Here is a 20,200-nt window from a genome sequence, read left to right as displayed (position 1 = left end):
TGGCTCCAGGGGCCGGAGCCTGTAGGGTGTGTAGGCCAGGGCTGTTTGGACAGTTGTCTGAAAACACAAACTCGGCTTATGTTTCGGGTCATAGGTATGGCAGGACTGATCTACAGACCATGAGGAGAACACTTCGGGATATGAAAAAAGGGCGATTGTGAGGCTCAGCCCAAGTTTTTGTCTCTGCATATCGTGTCACCCATGGTCGTGAAATTTCCGGGTGATTTCATGGGAAATGGATGAGTCTTACTCTCTGGGGGTTTGGCCCCGTCCAAAGAGTTTGGGGTCATTCTGTGGGATGGAAGAAGTCCGTTGCTCTGTTGTTGTTGATTTGTTTTGTTTTGTTTTTCAAACTCAGGTGTCCCACCAAATGAGGGATTCCAGAGTAGAGGTCTGTGCGGCGCGGCTGGACAACCAGAAATATGGTTAAAAATTGGGGCCTAGGGACATGTCAAGCCCATGATGACATCTAATGATCCAGCCACTGAGAGGACGTACTAGAGAACAGGACTCACGCTGAGGGTCACAATGCGTGTTTATGCCCTCCTCGCACTCACGACTGGGCGGGGCCTCACGGTGAATGCTGGTTTCTCCTACACTGAACGTTGGACAACATGCCAACCACAAGGTTTCTTTCCATGGGTAAGGAAGAGTTCTGATTTCTGCATCACAGTCACCCCTGGGCAGTGATTGGAGATAAGGTGTAGGTTCTGAAGCCTGAACACTGAGGTAGGGAAGAGATGATGACCTAAGGCCACGGCGGGTCTGATGTGTTCAGTGTGCGGTCAGCCTTCTGGGTGTTGGTCACGAGGTCCGGGCTCAGGTTGTCAGACAGTGCATTAGTGCCCAGGTTAGACTATATATTTTGGGTGCCTTCGAGTGCCGTGTAGGTTCTTATCTGAAGAACTCTTCAGGACGTGAAGAATGAGCGAGTCTGAGGCGCGTGCTCAGGCTTTTGTCTCTGGATTTTGTATCAGAAATGGCCGTGGAATGTTGGGGAGGCCTCATGGGCCATGGACGAATCTTGCTCTCTGTGGATTTGGCCCGATCCCAATTGTTTTTCGTCAATCTGTGGGATGGGAGGACTCCTTTCAGGTTTGTTACCTCAGGTGTCCCACCAAAAGAGGAATTCCAAAGCAGAGCCCTGGGGAAGAGTGAAGGGACAACCCGAACTATGGTTAAAAATTGTGGCCTCGGGGCAGGGCAAGCCCAATATGCTGTCTCTCCATCCAGCCACTGAGAGGCCTTACGTGAGGACTGGGCTCAGGCTGAGGGTCACAATGTGTGTTTGTGACCAATGTGGCCCGCAAGCATGGGCGGGGCCTCATGGGCCACACTGGTTTCAAGTACACTGAACGTTGGACAACATGCCAACCACAAGGTTTCTTGCCATGGGGAAAGAGTTCTGATTTCTGCATCATTTTCAAACCCGGGCCGTGATTGGAGATAAGGCCTAGGTTCTGAAGCCTGAAAACCGAGGTTGAGAAGAGATGACGACCTACGGCCATGGCGGGTCCGATGTGCTCAGTGTGCGGCCAGCTGTCTGGGTGGGGCCAGGAGGTCCAGGATCAGGCTGTGTCAGAAAGGGCATTAGTGCCCAGGTCAGCCTATATTTTTGGGGTACAGCCGAATGGTGTGCCCTGTTGATCCTCATTTGGGGTTTCTGGGTAGCCACAGGGGGCAATGGAGGGCAGGCCGAGTGCTGCATTGGAGTTCTGGATTGCCAAACTGGAGGGCTTGTGGGCCAGTAGTCTGAGGACGGAAGTCTGAGAACCCAAGCTAGGCCTCGGTTTCTGGGTGAGGATTTGGCAGGCACAATCTACAGACCTGAATCGAGATCTCGTGCATCTGAAGTCAGGGTGAGGATCAGACGATCGCTCAGGTTGGACATTCTGTCCCTGATGGCCCCTTCTTGAAAGGGGGGTGGATCACGAAGCCATGGGGGATTTCCCACGATGCAGAAGCTCCCAACTGCAAAGATTCTTCTGCAGGATAATTGAGACCTGTTGGTTGGCTCCGGGACAACGATTCCGAGCAGCGTTCTAAGGATGGATGGCTGGGTAGCCCACCTCGCATTCCAATTGTCTCCAAGCAACAAGACAGGTTAGATCTGCTGGATCTGGGGGAGCAACAGAGGAGGCTGAGTTGAAATGGACTCTCCCGTGGATGTGTCCTAATATGATTTTGTGTCTATGGAGACCTTGGAATGAAGCGGTGGCACTGGGGACCTGAAGGGTTTTCCTAAAGACAGGCTCTCACATAGCTCCCTCGTGCAAGTTTCCCATGGGTAGATGAGATTTGTTCTGATGGGTGAGTCAGGAAAGACATATGCTGTTATTGAAATCCAGGCCTCTGAGGAGAGATGCCTGGAAACCAAAGCAATGTATCCGATAGGTGCCTAGGGGCCTGTTCGTTCCTTTTTACCTCTGGGGACATCAGTCTACGGGTCTGAGTGCCGGTAGGTGCTCAGATGGGCCCAGATTGCCCCATTTGTCCTGGGAAGCCACAAATATTGGGATGGCCTCAGGGACTTTGGAGGTTTATCCTCTTAGTAGGGTTGTGGCCATTGGAATGGGCACATACAATTCCCTTGGAGAGGGCAATCACAGTCGTCAGGTTTGGCTCCAGGGGCTGGAGCCTGTAGGGTGTGTAGGCCAGGGCTGTTTGGACAGTTGTCTGAAAACACAAACTCGGCTTATGTTTCGGGTCATAGGTATGGCAGGACTGATCTACAGACCATGAGGAGAACACTTCGGGATATGAAAAAAGGGCGATTGTGAGGCTCAGCTCAAGTTTTTGTCTCTGCATATCGTGTCACCCATGGTCGTGAAATTTCCGGGTGATTTCATGGGAAATGGATGAGTCTTACTCTCTGGGGGTTTGGCCCCGTCCAAAGAGTTTGGGGTCATTCTGTGGGATGGAAGAAGTCCGTTGCTCTGTTGTTGTTGATTTGTTTTGTTTTGTTTTTCAAACTCAGGTGTCCCACCAAATGAGGGATTCCAGAGTAGAGGTCTGTGCGGGGCGGCTGGACAACCAGAAATATGGTTAAAAATTGGGGCCTAGGGACATGTCAAGCCCATGATGACATCTAATGATCCAGCCACTGAGAGGACGTACTAGAGGACAGGACTCACGCTGAGGGTCACAATGCGTGTTTATGCCCTCCTCGCACTCAAGACTGGGCGGGGCCTCACGGTGAATGCTGGTTTCTCCTACACTGAACGTTGGACAACATGCCAACCACAAGGTTTCTTTCCATGGGTAAGGAAGAGTTCTGATTTCTGCATCACAGTCACCCCTGGGCAGTGATTGGAGATAAGGTGTAGGTTCTGAAGCCTGAACACTGAGGTAGGGAAGAGATGATGACCTAAGGCCACGGCGGGTCTGATGTGTTCAGTGTGCGGTCAGCCTTCTGGGTGTTGGTCACGAGGTCCGGGCTCAGGTTGTCAGACAGTGCATTAGTGCCCAGGTTAGACTATATATTTTGGGTGCCTTCGAGTGCCGTGTAGGTTCTTATCTGAAGAACTCTTCAGGACGTGAAGAATGAGCGAGTCTGAGGCGCGTGCTCAGGCTTTTGTCTCTGGATTTTGTATCAGAAATGGCCGTGGAATGTTGGGGAGGCCTCATGGGCCATGGACGAATCTTGCTCTCTGTGGATTTGGCCCGATCCCAATTGTTTTTCGTCAATCTGTGGGATGGGAGGACTCCTTTCAGGTTTGTTACCTCAGGTGTCCCACCAAAAGAGGAATTCCAAAGCAGAGCCCTGGGGAAGAGTGAAGGGACAACCCGAACTATGGTTAAAAATTGTGGCCTCGGGGCAGGGCAAGCCCAATATGCTGTCTCTCCATCCAGCCACTGAGAGGCCTTACGTGAGGACTGGGCTCAGGCTGAGGGTCACAATGTGTGTTTGTGACCAATGTGGCCCGCAAGCATGGGCGGGGCCTCATGGGCCACACTGGTTTCAAGTACACTGAACGTTGGACAACATGCCAACCACAAGGTTTCTTGCCATGGGGAAAGAGTTCTGATTTCTGCATCATTTTCAAACCCGGGCCGTGATTGGAGATAAGGCCTAGGTTCTGAAGCCTGAAAACCGAGGTTGAGAAGAGATGACGACCTACGGCCATGGCGGGTCCGATGTGCTCAGTGTGCGGCCAGCTGTCTGGGTGGGGCCAGGAGGTCCAGGATCAGGCTGTGTCAGAAAGGGCATTAGTGCCCAGGTCAGCCTATATTTTTGGGGTACAGCCGAATGGTGTGCCCTGTTGATCCTCATTTGGGGTTTCTGGGTAGACACAGGGGGCAATGGAGGGCAGGCCGAGTGCTGCATTGGAGTTCTGGATTGCCAAACTGGAGGGCTTGTGGGCCAGTAGTCTGAGGACGGAAGTCTGAGAACCCAAGCTAGGCCTCGGTTTCTGGGTGAGGATTTGGCAGGCACAATCTACAGACCTGAATCGAGATCTCGTGCATCTGAAGTCAGGGTGAGGATCAGACGATCGCTCAGGTTGGACATTCTGTCCCTGATGGCCCCTTCTTGAAAGGGGGGTGGATCACGAAGCCATGGGGGATTTCCCACGATGCAGAAGCTCCCAACTGCAAAGATTCTTCTGCAGGATAATTGAGACCTGTTGGTTGGCTCCGGGACAACGATTCCGAGCAGCGTTCTAAGGATGGATGGCTGGGTAGCCCACCTCGCATTCCAATTGTCTCCAAGCAACAAGACAGGTTAGATCTGCTGGATCTGGGGGAGCAACAGAGGAGGCTGAGTTGAAATGGACTCTCCCGTGGATGTGTCCTAATATGATTTTGTGTCTATGGAGACCTTGGAATGAAGCGGTGGCACTGGGGACCTGAAGGGTTTTCCTAAAGACAGGCTCTCACATAGCTCCCTCGTGCAAGTTTCCCATGGGTAGATGAGATTTGTTCTGATGGGTGAGTCAGGAAAGACATATGCTGTTATTGAAATCCAGGCCTCTGAGGAGAGATGCCTGGAAACCAAAGCAATGTATCCGATAGGTGCCTAGGGGCCTGTTCGTTCCTTTTTACCTCTGGGGACATCAGTCTACGGGTCTGAGTGCCGGTAGGTGCTCAGATGGGCCCAGATTGCCCCATTTGTCCTGGGAAGCCACAAATATTGGGATGGCCTCAGGGACTTTGGAGGTTTATCCTCTTAGTAGGGTTGTGGCCATTGGAATGGGCACATACAATTCCCTTGGAGAGGGCAATCACAGTCGTCAGGTTTGGCTCCAGGGGCTGGAGCCTGTAGGGTGTGTAGGCCAGGGCTGTTTGGACAGTTGTCTGAAAACACAAACTCGGCTTATGTTTCGGGTCATAGGTATGGCAGGACTGATCTACAGACCATGAGGAGAACACTTCGGGATATGAAAAAAGGGCGATTGTGAGGCTCAGCTCAAGTTTTTGTCTCTGCATATCGTGTCACCCATGGTCGTGAAATTTCCGGGTGATTTCATGGGAAATGGATGAGTCTTACTCTCTGGGGGTTTGGCCCCGTCCAAAGAGTTTGGGGTCATTCTGTGGGATGGAAGAAGTCCGTTGCTCTGTTGTTGTTGATTTGTTTTGTTTTGTTTTTCAAACTCAGGTGTCCCACCAAATGAGGGATTCCAGAGTAGAGGTCTGTGCGGGGCGGCTGGACAACCAGAAATATGGTTAAAAATTGGGGCCTAGGGACATGTCAAGCCCATGATGACATCTAATGATCCAGCCACTGAGAGGACGTACTAGAGGACAGGACTCACGCTGAGGGTCACAATGCGTGTTTATGCCCTCCTCGCACTCAAGACTGGGCGGGGCCTCACGGTGAATGCTGGTTTCTCCTACACTGAACGTTGGACAACATGCCAACCACAAGGTTTCTTTCCATGGGTAAGGAAGAGTTCTGATTTCTGCATCACAGTCACCCCTGGGCAGTGATTGGAGATAAGGTGTAGGTTCTGAAGCCTGAACACTGAGGTAGGGAAGAGATGATGACCTAAGGCCACGGCGGGTCTGATGTGTTCAGTGTGCGGTCAGCTGTCTGGGTGTTGGTCACGTGGTCCGGGCTCAGGTTGTCAGACAGTGCATTAGTGCCCAGGTTAGACTATATATTTTGGGTGCCTTCGAGTGCCGTGTAGGTTCTTATCTGAAGAACTCTTCAGGACGTGAAGAATGAGCGAGTCTGAGGCGCGTGCTCAGGCTTTTGTCTCTGGATTTTGTATCAGAAAAGGCCGTGGAATGTTGGGGAGGCCTCATGGGCCATGGACGAATCTTGCTCTCTGTGGATTTGGCCCGATCCCAATTGTTTTTCGTCAATCTGTGGGATGGGAGGACTCCTTTCAGGTTTGTTACCTCAGGTGTCCCACCAAAAGAGGAATTCCAAAGCAGAGCCCTGGGGAAGAGTGAAGGGACAACCCGAACTATGGTTAAAAATTGAGGCCTGGGGCATGGCAAGCCCAATATGCTGTCTCTCCATCCAGCCACTGAGAGGCCTTACCTGAGGACTGGGCTCAGGCTGAGGGTCACAATGTGTGTTTGTGACCAATGTGGCCCGCAAGCATGGGCGGGGCCTCATGGGCCACACTGGTTTCAAGTACACTGAACGTTGGACAACATGCCAACCACAAGGTTTCTTGCCATGGGGAAAGAGTTCTGATTTCTGCATCATTTTCAAACCCGGGCCATTATTGGAGATAAGGTCTAGGTTCTGAAGCCTGAAAACCGAGGTTGAGAAGAGATGACGACCTACGGCCATGGCAGGTCCGATGTGCTCAGTGTGCGGCCAGCTGTCTGGGTGGGGCCAGGAGGTCCAGGATCAGGCTGTGTCAGAAAGGGCATTAGTGCCCAGGTCAGCCTATATTTTTGGGGTACAGCCGAATGGTGTGCCCTGGTGGTCCTCATTTGGGGTTTCTGGGTAGCCCCAGTGGGCAATGATTTTCTTCTGGAGGGCAGGCCGAGTGCTGCATTGGAGTTCTGGATTGCCAAACTGGAGGGCTTGTGGGCCAGTAGTCTGAGGACGGAAGTCTGAGAACCCAAGCTAGGCCTCGGTTTCTGGGTGAGGATTTGGCAGGCACAATCTACAGACCTGAATCGAGATCTCGTGCATCTGAAGTCAGGGTGAGGATCAGACGATCGCTCAGGTTGGACATTCTGTCCCTGATGGCCCCTTCTTGAAAGGGGGGTGGATCACGAGTCCATGGGGGATTTCCCACGATGCAGAAGCTCCCAACTGCAAAGATTCTTCTGCAGGATAATTGAGACCTGTTGGTTGGCTCCGGGACAACGATTCCGAGCAGGGTTCTAAGGATGGATGGCTGGGTAGCCCACCTCGCATTCCAATTGTCTCCAAGCAACAAGACAGTTTAGATCTGCTGGATCTGGGGGAGCAACTGAGGAGGCTGAGTTGAAATGGACTCTCCCGTGGATGTGTCCTAATATGATTTTGTGTCTATGGAGACCTTGGAATGAAGCGGTGGCACTGGGGCCCTGAAGGGTTTTCCTAAAGACAGGCTCTCACATAGCTCCCTCGTGCAAGTTTCCCATGTGTAGATGAGATTTGTTCAGATGGGTGAGTCAGGAAAGCCATATGCTGTTATTGAAATCCAGGCCTCTAAGGAGAGATGCCTGGAAACCAAAGCAATGGATCCGATAGGTGCCTAGGGGCCTGTTCATTCCTTTTTACCTCTGGGGACATCAGTCTACGGGTCTGAGTGCCGGTAGGTGCTCAGATGGGCCCAGATTGCCCCATTTGTCCTGGGAAGCCACAAAGATTGGGATGCCCTCAGGGACATTGGAGGTTTATCCTCTCAGTAGGTTTGTGGCCATTGGAATGGGCACATACAATTCCCTTGGAGAGGGCAATCACAGTCGTCAGGTTTGGCTCCAGGGGCCGGAGCCTGTAGGGTGTGTAGGCCAGGGCTGTTTGGACAGTTGTCTGAAAACACAAACTCGGCTTATGTTTCGGGTCATAGGTATGGCAGGACTGATCTACAGACCATGAGGAGAACACTTCGGGATATGAAAAAAGGGCGATTGTGAGGCTCAGCTCAAGTTTTTGTCTCTGGATATCGTGTCACTCATGGTCGTGAAATTTCCGGGTGATTTCATGGGAAATGGATGAGTCTTACTCTCTGGGGGTTTGGCCCCGTCCAAAGAGTTTGGTTTCATTCTGTGGGATGGAAGAAGTCCGTTGCTCTGTTGTTGTTGATTTGTTTGGTTTTGTTTTTCAAACTCAGGTGTACCACCAAATGAGGGATTCCAGAGTAGAAGCCTGGGCGAGGCGACTGGACAACCAGAAATATGGTTAAAAATTGGGGCCTAGGGACATGTCAAGCCCATTATGACATCTAATGATCCAGCCACTGAAAGGACGTACTAGGGGACAGGACTCACGCTGAGGGTCACAATGCGTGTTTATGCCCTCCTCGCACCTAAGAATGGGCGGGGCCTCACGGTGAATGCTGGTTCCTCCTACACTGAACGTTGGACAACATGCCAACCACAAGGTTTCTTTCCATGGGTAAGAAAGAGTTCTGATTTCTGCATCACAGTCACCCCTGGGCTGTGATTGGAGATAAGGTGTAGGTTCTGAAGCCTGAACACTGAGGTAGGGAAGAGATGAGGACCTAAGGCCATGGCGGGTCTGATGTGTTCAGTGTGCGGTCAGCTGTCTGGGTGTTGGTCACGAGGTCCGGGCTCAGGTTGTCAGACAGTGCATTAGTGCCCAGGTTAGACTATATATTTTGGGTGCCTTCGAGTGCCGTGTAGGTTCTTATCTGAAGAACTCTTCAGGACGTGAAGAATGAGCGAGTCTGAGGCGCGTGCTCAGGCTTTTGTCTCTGGATTTTGTATCAGAAATGGCCGTGGAATGTTGGGGAGGCCTCATGGGCCATGGACGAATCTTGCTCTCTGTGGATTTGGCCCGATCCCAATTGTTTTTCGTCAATCTGTGGGATGGGAGGACTCCTTTCAGGTTTGTTACCTCAGGTGTCCCACCAAAAGAGGAATTCCAAAGCAGAGCCCTGGGGAAGAGTGAAGGGACAACCCGAACTATGGTTAAAAATTGTGGCCTAGGGGCATGGCAAGCCCAATATGCTGTCTCTCCATCCAGCCACTGAGAGGCCTTACGTGAGGACTGGGCTCAGCCTGAGGGTCACAATGTGTGTTTGTGACCAATGTGGCCCGCAAGCATGGGCGGGGCCTCATGGGCCACACTGGTTTCAAGTACACTGAACGTTGGACAACATGCCAACCACAAGGTTTCTTGCCATGGGGAAAGAGTTCTGATTTCTGCATCATTTTCAAACCCGGGCCGTGATTGGAGATAAGGTCTAGGTTCTGAAGCCTGAAAACCGAGGTTGAGAAGAGATGACGACCTACGGCCATGGCGGGTCCGATGTGCTCAGTGTGCGGCCAGCTGTCTGGGTGGGGCCAGGAGGTCCAGGATCAGGCTGTGTCAGAAAGGGCATTAGTGCCCAGGTCAGCCTATATTTTTGGGGTACAGCCGAATGGTGTGCCCTGTTGATCCTCATTTGGGGTTTCTGGGTAGCCACAGTGGGCAATGGAGGGCAGGCCGAGTGCTGCATTGGAGTTCTGGATTGCCAAACTGGAGGGCTTGTGGGCCAGTAGTCTGAGGACGGAAGTCTGAGAACCCAAGCTAGGCCTCGGTTTCTGGGTGAGGATTTGGCAGGCACAATCTACAGACCTGAATCGAGATCTCGTGCATCTGAAGTCAGGGTGAGGATCAGACGATCGCTCAGGTTGGACATTCTGTCCCTGATGGCCCCTTCTTGAAAGGGGGGTGGATCACGAAGCCATGGGGGATTTCCCACGATGCAGAAGCTCCCAACTGCAAAGATTCTTCTGCAGGATAATTGAGACCTGTTGGTTGGCTCCGGGACAACGATTCCGAGCAGCGTTCTAAGGATGGATGGCTGGGTAGCCCACCTCGCATTCCAATTGTCTCCAAGCAACAAGACAGGTTAGATCTGCTGGATCTGGGGGAGCAACAGAGGAGACTGAGTTGAAATGGACTCTCCCGTGGATGTGTCCTAATATGATTTTGTGTCTATGGAGACCTAGGAATGAAGCGGTGGCACTGGGGCCCTGAAGGGTTTTCCTAAAGACAGGCTCTCACATAGCTCCCTCGTGCAAGTTTCCCATGGGTAGATGAGATTTGTTCAGATGGGTGAGTCAGGAAAGGCATATGCTGTTATTGAAATCCAGGCCTCTGAGGAGAGATGCCTGGAAACCAAAGCAATGGATCCGATAGGTGCCTAGGGGCCTGTTCGTTCCTTTTTACCTCTGGGGACATCAGTCTACGGGTCTGAGTGCCGGTAGGTGCTCAGATGGGCCCAGATTGCCCCATTTGTCCTGGGAAGCCACAAATATTGGGATGGCCTCAGGGACTTTGGAGGTTTATCCTCTTAGTAGGGTTGTGGCCATTGGAATGGGCACATACAATTCCCTTGGAGAGGGCAATCACAGTCGTCAGGTTTGGCTCCAGGGGCCGGAGCCTGTAGGGTGTGTAGGCCAGGGCTGTTTGGATAGTTGTCTGAAAACACAAACTCGGCTTATGTTTCGGGTCATAGGTATGGCAGGACTGATCTACAGACCATGAGGAGAACACTTCGGGATATGAAAAAAGGGCGATTGTGAGGCTCAGCTCAAGTTTTTGTCTCTGCATATCGTGTCACCCATGGTCGTGAAATTTCCGAGTGATTTCATGGGAAATGGATGAGTCTTACTCTCTGGGGGTTTGGCCCCGTCCAAAGAGTTTGGGGTCATTCTGTGGGATGGAAGAAGTCCGTTGCTCTGTTGTTGTTGATTTGTTTTGTTTTGTTTTTCAAACTCAGGTGTCCCACCAAATGAGGGATTCCAGAGTAGAGGTCTGTGCGGGGCGGCTGGACAACCAGAAATATGGTTAAAAATTGGGGCCTAGGGACATGTCAAGCCCATTATGACATCTAATGATCCAGCCACTGAGAGGATGTACTAGAGAACATGACTCACGCTGAGGGTCACAATGCGTGTTTATGCCCTCCTCGCACTCACGACTGGGCGGGGCCTCACGGTGAATGCTGGTTGCTCCTACACTGAACGTTGGACAACATGCCAACCACAAGGTTTCTTTCCATGGGTAAGGAAGAGTTCTGATTTCTGCATCACAGTCACCCCTGGGCAGTGATTGGAGATAAGGTGTAGGTTCTGAAGCCTGAACACTGAGGTAGGGAAGAGATGATGACCTAAGGCCACGGCGGGTCTGATATGTTCAGTGTGCGGTCAGCTGTCTGGGTGTTGGTCACGAGGTCCGGGCTCAGGTTGTCATACAGTGCATTAGTGCCCAGGTTAGACTATATATTTTGGGTGCCTTCGAGTGCCGTGTAGGTTCTTATCTGAAGAACTCTTCAGGACGTGAAGAATGAGCGAGTCTGAGGCGCGTGCTCAGGCTTTTGTCTCTGGATTTTGTATCAGAAAAGGCCGTGGAATGTTGGGGAGGCCTCATGGGCCATGGACGAATCTTGCTCTCTGTGGATTTGGCCCGATCCCAATTGTTTTTCGTCAATCTGTGGGATGGGAGGACTCCTTTCAGGTTTGTTACCTCAGGTGTCACACCAAAAGAGGAATTCCAAAGCAGAGCCCTGGGGAAGAGTGAAGGGACACCCCGAACTATGGTTAAAAATTGAGGCCTAGGGGCATGGCAAGCTCAATATGCTGTCTCTCCATCCAGCCACCGAGAGGCCTTACGTGAGGACTGGGCTCAGGCTGAGGGTCACAATGTGTGTTTGTGACCAATGTGGCCCGCAAGCATGGGCGGGGCCTCATGGGCCACACTGGTTTCAAGTACACTGAACGTTGGACAACATGCCAACCACAAGGTTTCTTGCCATGGGGAAAGAGTTCTGATTTCTGCATCATTTTCAAACCCGCGCCGTGATTGGAGATAAGGTCTAGGTTCTGAAGCCTGAAAACCGAGGTTGAGAAGAGATGACGACCTACGGCCATGGCGGGTCCGATGTGCTCAGTGTGCGGCCAGCTGTCTGGGTGGGGCCAGGAGGTCCAGGATCAGGCTGTGTCAGAAAGGGCATTAGTGCCCAGGTCAGCCTATATTTTTAGGGTACAGCCGAATGGTGTGCCCTGTTGATCCTCATTTGGGGTTTCTGGGTAGCCCCAGTGGGCAATGGTTTTCTTCTGGAGGGCAGGCCGAGTGCTGCATTGGAGTTCTGGATTGCCAAACTGGAGGGCTTGTGGGCCAGTAGTCTGAGGACGGAAGTCTGAGAACCCAAGCTAGGCCTCGGTTTCTGCGTGAGGATTTGGCAGGCACAATCTACAGACCTGAATCGAGATCTCGTGCATCTGAAGTCAGGGTGAGGATCAGACGATTGCTCAGGTTGGACATTCTGTCCCTGATGGCCCCTTCTTGAAAGGGGGGTGGATCACGAGGCCATGGGGGATTTCCCACGATGCAGAAGCTCCCAACTGCAAAGATTCTTCTGCAGGATAATTGAGACCTGTTGGTTGGCTCCGGGACAACGATTCCGAGCAGGGTTCTAAGGATGGATGGCTGGGTAGCACACCCCGCATTCCAATTGTCTCCGAGCAACAAGACAGGTTAGATCTGCTGGATCTGGGGGAGCAACTGAGGAGGCTGAGTTGAAATGGACTCTCCCGTGGATGTGTCCTAATATGATTTTGTGTCTATGGAGACCTTGGAATGAAGCGGTGGCAGTGGGGCCCTGAAGGGTTTTCCTAAAGACAGGCTCTCACATAGCTCCCTCGTGCAAGTTTCCCATGTGTAGATGAGATTTGTTCAGATGGGTGAGTCAGGAAAGCCATATGCTGTTATTGAAATCCAGGCCTCTGAGGAGAGATGCCTGGAAACCAAAGCAATGGATCCGATAGGTGCCTAGGGGCCTGTTCGTTCCTTTTTACCTCTGGGGACATCAGTCTACGGGTCTGAGTGCCGGTAGGTGCTCAGATGGGCCCAGATTGCCCCATTTGTCCTGGGAAGCCACAAATATTGGGATGCCCTCAGGGACATTGGAGGTTTATCCTCTTAGTAGGGTTGTGGCCATTGGAATGGGCACATACAATTCCCTTGGAGAGGGCAATCACAGTCGTCAGGTTTGGCTCCAGGGGCCGGAGCCTGTAGGGTGTGTAGGCCAGGGCTGTTTGGACACTTGTCTGAAAACACAAACTCGGCTTATGTTTCGGGTCATAGGTATGGCAGGACTGATCTACAGACCATGAGGAGAACTCTTCGGGATATGAAAAAAGGGCGATTGTGAGGCTCTGCTCAAGTTTTTGTCTCTGGATATCGTGTCACTCATGGTCGTGAAATTTCCGGGTGATTTCATGGGAAATGGATGAGTCTTACTCTCTGGGGGTTTGGCCCCGTCCAAAGAGTTTGGTTTCATTCTGTGGGATGGAAGAAGTCCGTTGCTCTGTTGTTGTTGATTTGTTTTGTTTTGTTTTTCAACCTCAGGTGTCCCACCAAATGAGGGATTCCAGAGTAGAGGCCCGGGCGAGGCGACTGGACAACCAGAAATATGGTTAAAAATTGGGGCCTAGGGACATGTCAAGCCCATTATGACATCTAATGATCCAGCCACTGAAAGGACGTACTAGAGGACAGGACTCACGCTGAGGGTCACAATGCGTGTTTATGCCCTCCTCGCACTCAAGAATGGGCGGGGCCTCACGGTGAATGCTGGTTGCTCCTACACTGAACGTTGGACAACATGCCAACCACAAGGTTTCTTTCCATGGGTAAGGAAGAGTTCTGATTTCTGCATCACAGTCACCCCTGGGCAGTGATTGGAGATAAGGTGTAGGTTCTGAAGCCTGAACACTGAGGTAGGGAAGAGATGATGACCTAAGGCCATGGCGGGTCTGATATGTTCAGTGTGCGGTCAGCTGTCTGGGTGTTGGTCACGAGGTCCGGGCTCAGGTTGTCGGACAGTGCATTAGTGCCCAGGTTAGACTATATATTTTGGGTGCCTTCGAGTGCCGTGTAGGTTCTTATCTGAAGAACTCTTCAGGACGTGAAGAATGAGCGAGTCTGAGGCGCGTGCTCAGGCTTTTGTCTCTGGATTTTGTATCAGAAAAGGCCGTGGAATGTTGGGGAGGCCTCATGGGCCATGGACGAATCTTGCTCTCTGTGGATTTGGCCCGATCCCAATTGTTTTTCGTCAATCTGTGGGATGGGAGGACTCCTTTCAGGTTTGTTACCTCAGGTGTCCCACCAAAAGAGGAATTCCAAAGCAGAGCCCTGGGGAAGAGTGAAGGGACACCCCGAACTATGGTTAAAAATTGAGGCCTAGGGGCATGGCAAGCCCAATATGCTGTCTCTCCATCCAGCCACTGAGAGGCCTTACCTGAGGACTGGGCTCAGGCTGAGGGTCACAATGTGTGTTTGTGAGCAATGTGGCCCTCAAGCAGGGCGGGGCCTCATGGGCCACACTGGTTTCAAGTACACTGAACGTTGGACAACATGCCAACCACAAGGTTTCTTGCCATGGGGAAAGAGTTCTGATTTCTGCATCATTTTCAAACCCGGGCCGTGATTGGAGATAAGGTCTAGGTTCTGAAGCCTGAAAACCGAGGTTGAGAAGAGATGACGACCTACGGCCATGGCGGGTCCGATGTGCTCAGTGTGCGGCCAGCTGTCTGGGTGGGGCCAGGAGGTCCAGGATCAGGCTGTGTCAGAAAGGGCATTAGTGCCCAGGTCAGCCTATATTTTTAGGGTACAGCCGAATGGTGTGCCCTGTTGATCCTCATTTGGGGTTTCTGGGTAGCCCCAGTGGGCAATGGTTTTCTTCTGGAGGGCAGGCCGAGTGCTGCATTGGAGTTCTGGATTGCCAAACTGGAGGGCTTGTGGGCCAGTAGTCTGAGGACGGAAGTCTGAGAACCCAAGCTAGGCCTCGGTTTCTGCGTGAGGATTTGGCAGGCACAATCTACAGACCTGAATCGAGATCTCGTGCATCTGAAGTCAGGGTGAGGATCAGACGATCGCTCAGGTTGGACATTCTGTCCCTGATGGCCCCTTCTTGAAAGGGGGGTGGATCACGAAGCCATGGGGGATTTCCCACGATGCAGAAGCGCCCAAATGCAAAGATTCTTCTGCAGGATAATTGAGAACTGTTGGTTGGCTCCGGGACAACGATTCCGAGCAGGGTTCTAAGGATGGATGGCTGGGTAGCCCACCCCGCATTCCAATTGTCTCCAAGCAACAAGACAGGTTAGATCTGCTGGATCTGGGGGAGCAACTGATGAGGCTGAGTTGAAATGGACTCTCCCGTGGATGTGTCCTAATATGATTTTGTGTCTATGGAGACCTTGGAATGAAGCGGTGGCAGTGGGGCCCTGAAGGGTTTTCCTAAAGACAGGCTCTCACATAGCTCCCTCGTGCCAGTTTCCCATGTGTAGATGAGATTTGTTCAGATGGGTGAGTCAGGAAAGCCATATGCTGTTATTGAAATCCAGGCCTCTGAGGAGAGATGCCTGGAAACCAAAGCAATGGATCCGATAGGTGCCTAGGGGCCTGTTCGTTCCTTTTTACCTCTGGGGACATCAGTCTACGGGTCTGAGTGCCGGTAGGTGCTCAGATGGGCCCAGATTGCCCCATTTGTCCTGGGAAGCCACAAATATTGGGATGGCCTCAGGGACATTGGAGGTTTATCCTCTTAGTAGGTTTGTGGCCATTGGAATGGGCACATACAATTCCCTTGGAGAGGGCAATCACAGTCGTCAGGTTTGGCTCCAGGGGCCGGAGCCTGTAGGGTGTGTAGGCCAGGGCTGTTTGGACAGTTGTCTGAAAACACAAACTCGGCTTATGTTTCGGGTCATAGGTATGGCAGGACTGATCTACAGACCATGAGGAGAACTCTTCGGGATATGAAAAAAGGGCGATTGTGAGGCTCTGCTCAAGTTTTTGTCTCTGGATATCGTGTCACTCATGGTCGTGAAATTTCCGGGTGATTTCATGGGAAATGGATGAGTTTTACTCTCTGGGGGTTTGGCCCCGTCCAAAGAGTTTGGGGTCATTCTGTGGGATGGAAGAAGTCCGTTGCTCTGTTGTTGTTGATTTGTTTTGTTTTGTTTTTCAAACTCAGGTGTCCCACCAAATGATGGATTCCAGAGTAGAGGCCTGGGCGGGGCGGCTGGACAACCAGAAATATGGTTAAAAATTGGGGCCTAGGGATATGTCAGGCCATTATGACATCTAATGATCCAGCCACTGGGAGGATGTACTAGAGGACAGGACTCATGCTGAGGGTCACAATGCGTGTTTATGCCCTCCTCGCACTCAAGAATGGGCGGGGCCTCACGGTGAATGCTGGTTTCTCCTACACTGAACGTTGGACAACATGCCAACCACAAGGTTTCTTTCCATGGGTAAGGAAGAGTTCTGATTTCTGCATCACAGTCACCCCTGGGCAGTGATTAGAGATAAGGTGTAGGTTCTGTGTGAACACTGAGGTAGGGAAGAGATGATGACCTAAGGCCACGGCGGGTCTGATGTGTTCAGAGTGCGGTCAGCTGTCTGGGTGTTGGTCACGAGGTCCGGGCTCAGGTTGTCAGACAGTGCATTAGTGCCCAGGTTAGACTACATATTTTGGGTGCCTTCGAGTGCTGTGTAGGTTCTTATCTGAAGAACTCTTCAGGACGTGAAGAATGAGCGAGTCTGAGGCGCGTGCTCAGGCTTTTGTCTCTGGATTTTGTATCAGAAAAGGCCGTGGAATGTTGGGGAGGCCTCATGGGCCATGGACGAATCTTGCTCTCTGTGGATTTGGCCCGATCCCAATTGTTTTTCGTCAATCTGTGGGATGGGAGGACTCCTTTCAGGTTTGTTTCCTCAGGTGTCCCACCAAAAGAGGAATTCCAAAGCAGAGCCCTGGGGAAGAGTGAAGGGACAACCCGAACTATGGTTAAAAATTGAGGCCTAGGGGCATGGCAAGCCCAATATGCTGTCTCTCCATCCAGCCACTGAGAGGCCTTACCTGAGAACTGGGCTCTGGCTGAGGGTCACAATGTGTGTTTGTGACCAATGTGGCCCGCAAGCATGGGCGAGGCCTCATGGGCCACACTGGTTTCAAGTACACTGAACCTTGGACAACATGCCAACCACAAGGTTTCTTGCCATGGGGAATGTGTTCTGATAACTGCATCATTTTCAAACCCGGGCCGTGATTGGAGATAAGGTCTAGGTTCTGAAGCCTGAAAACCGAGGTTGAGAAGAGATGACGACCTACGGCCATGGCGGGTCCGATGTGCTCAGTGTGCGGCCAGCTGTCTGGGTGGGGCCAGGAGGTCCAGGATCAGGCTGTGTCAGAAAGGGCATTAGTGCCCAGGTCAGCCTATATTTTTGGGGTACAGCCGAATGGTGTGCCCTGTTGATCCTCATTTGGGGTTTCTGGGTAGCCCCAGTGGGCAATGGTTTTCTTCTGGAGGGCAGGCAGAGTGCTGCATTGGAGTTCTGTATTGCCAAACTGGAGGGCTTGTGGGCCAGTAGTCTGAAGACGGAAGTCTGAGAACCCAAGCTAGGCCTCGGTTTCTGGGTGAGGATTTGGCAGGCACAATCTACAGACCTGAATCAAGATCTCGTGCATCTGAAGTCAGGGTGAGGATCAGACGATCGCTCAGGTTGGACATTCTGTCCCTGATGGCCCCTTCTTGAAAGGGGGGTGGATCACGAGGCCATGGGGGATTTCCCACGATGGAGAAGCTCCCAACTGCAAAGATTCTTCTGCAGGATAATTGAGACCTGTTGGTTGGCTCCGGGACAACGATTCCGAGCAGGGTTCTAAGGCTGGATGGCTGGGTAGCCCACCTCGCATTCCAATTGTCTCCAAGCAACAAGACAGGTTAGATCTGCTGGATCTGGGGGAGCAACTGAGGAGGCTGAGTTGAAATGGACTCTCCCGTGGATGTGTCCTAATATGATTTTGTGTCTATGGAGACCTTGGAATGAAGCGGTGGCACTGGGGCCCTGAAGGGTTTTCCTAAAGACAGGCTCTCACATAGCTCCCTCGTGCAAGTTTCCCATGTGTAGATGAGATTTGTTCTGATGGGTGAGTCAGGAAAGCCATATGCTGTTAATGAAATCCAGGCCTCTGAGGAGAGATGCCTGGAAACCAAAGCAATGGATCCGATAGGTGCCTAGGGGCCTGTTCGTTCCTTTTTACCTCTGGGGACTGCAGTCTACGGGTCTGAGTGCCGGTAGGTGCTCAGATGGGCCCAGATTGCCCCATTTGTCCTGGGAAGCCACAAATATTGGGATGGCCTCAGGGACTTAGGAGGTTTATCCTCTTAGTAGGGTTGAGGCCATTGGAATGGGCACATACAATTCCCTTGGAGAGGGCAATCACAGTCGTCAGGTTTGGCTCCAGGGGCCGGAGCCTGTAGGGTGTGTAGGCCAGGGATGTTTGGACAGTTGTCTGAAAACACAAACTCGGCTTATGTTTCGGGTCATAGGTATGGCAGGACTGATCTACAGACCATGAGGAGAACTCTTCGGGATATGAAAAAAGGGCGAGTGTGAGGCTCTGCTCAAGTTTTTGTCTCTGGATAACGTGTCACTCATGGTCGTGAAATTTCCGGGTGATTTCATGGGAAATGGATGAGTCTTACTCTCTGGGGGTTTGGCCCCGTCCAAAGAGTTTGGGGTCATTCTGTGGGATGGAAGAAGTCCGTTGCTCTGTTGTTGTTGATTTGTTTTGTTTTGTTTTTCAAACTCAGGTGTCCCACCAAATGAGGGATTCCAGAGTAGAGGCCTGGGCGGGGCGACTGGACAACCAGAAATATGGTTAAAAATTGGGGCCTAGGGACATGTCAAGCCCATTATGACATCTAATGATCCAGCCACTGAGAGGACGTACTAGAGGTCAGGACTCACGCTCAGGGTCCCAATGCGTGTTTATGCCCTCCTCGCACTCAAGAATGGGCGGGGCCTCACGGTGAACGCTGGTTTCTCCTACACTGAACGTTGGACAACATGCCAACCACAAGGTTTCTTTCCATGGGTAAGGAAGAGTTCTGATTTCTTCATCACAGTCACCCCTGGGCAGTGATTGGAGATAAGGTTTAGGTTCTGAAGCCTGAACACTGAGGTAGGGAAGAGATGATGACCTAAGGCCATGGCGGGTCTGATGTGTTCAGTGTGCGGTCAGCTGTCTGGGTGTTGGTGATGAGGCCCGGGCTCAGGTTGTCGGACAGTGCATTAGTGCCCAGGTTAGACTATATATTTTGGGTGCCTTCGAGTGCCGTGTAGGTTCTTATCTGAAGAACTCTTCAGGATATGAAGAACTCTTCAGGATATGACGAATGAGTGAGTCTGAGGCGCGTGCTCAGGCTTTTGTCTCTGGATTTTGTATCAGAAATGGCCGTGGAATGTTGGGGAGGCCTCATGGGCCATGGACGAATCTTGCTCTCTGTGGATTTCGCCCGATCCCAATTGTTTTTCGTCAATCTGTGGGATGGGAGGACTCCTTTCAGGTTTGTTACCTCAGGTGTCCCACCAAAAGAGGAATTCCAAAGCAGAGCCCTGGGGAAGAGTGAAGGGACAACCCGAACTATGGTTAAAAATTGAGGCCTAGGGGCATGGCAAGCCCAATATGCTGTCTCTCCATCCAGCCACTGAGAGGCCTTTCATGAGGACTGGGCTCAGGCTGAGGGTCACAATGTGTGTTTGTGACCAATGTGGCCCGCAAGCATGGACGGGGCCTCATGGGCCACACTGCTTTCAAATACACTGAACGTTGGACAACATGCCAACCACAAGGTTTCTTGCCATGGGGAAAGAGTTCTGATTTCTGCATCTTTTTCAAACCCGGGCCGTGATTGGAGATAAGGTCTAGGTTCTGAAGCCTGAAAACCGAGGTTGAGAAGAGATGACGACCTACGGCCATGGCGGGTCCGATGTGCTCAGTGTGCGGCCAGCTGTCTGGGTGGGGCCAGGAGGTCCAGGATCAGGCTGTGTCAGAAAGGGCATTAGTGCCCAGGTCAGCCTATATTTTTGGGGTACAGCCGAATGGTGTGCCCTGTTGATCCTCATTTGGGGTTTCTGGGTAGCCCCAGAAGGCAATGGTTTTCTTCTGGACGGCAGGCAGAGTGCTGGATTGTAGTTCTGGGTGGCCAAAATGGAGGGCTTGTGGGCCAGTAGTCTGAGGACGGAAGTCTGAGAACCCAAGCTTGGCCTCGGTTTCTGGGT

The sequence above is a fragment of the Mustela lutreola genome, chromosome 10, assembly GCF_030435805.1.
Source record: "Mustela lutreola isolate mMusLut2 chromosome 10, mMusLut2.pri, whole genome shotgun sequence".
NCBI classification, from domain to species: domain Eukaryota; kingdom Metazoa; phylum Chordata; class Mammalia; order Carnivora; family Mustelidae; genus Mustela; species Mustela lutreola.
The sequence above is the reverse complement of the archived record's forward strand: the minus strand, read 5'-3'. Positions refer to the sequence as shown.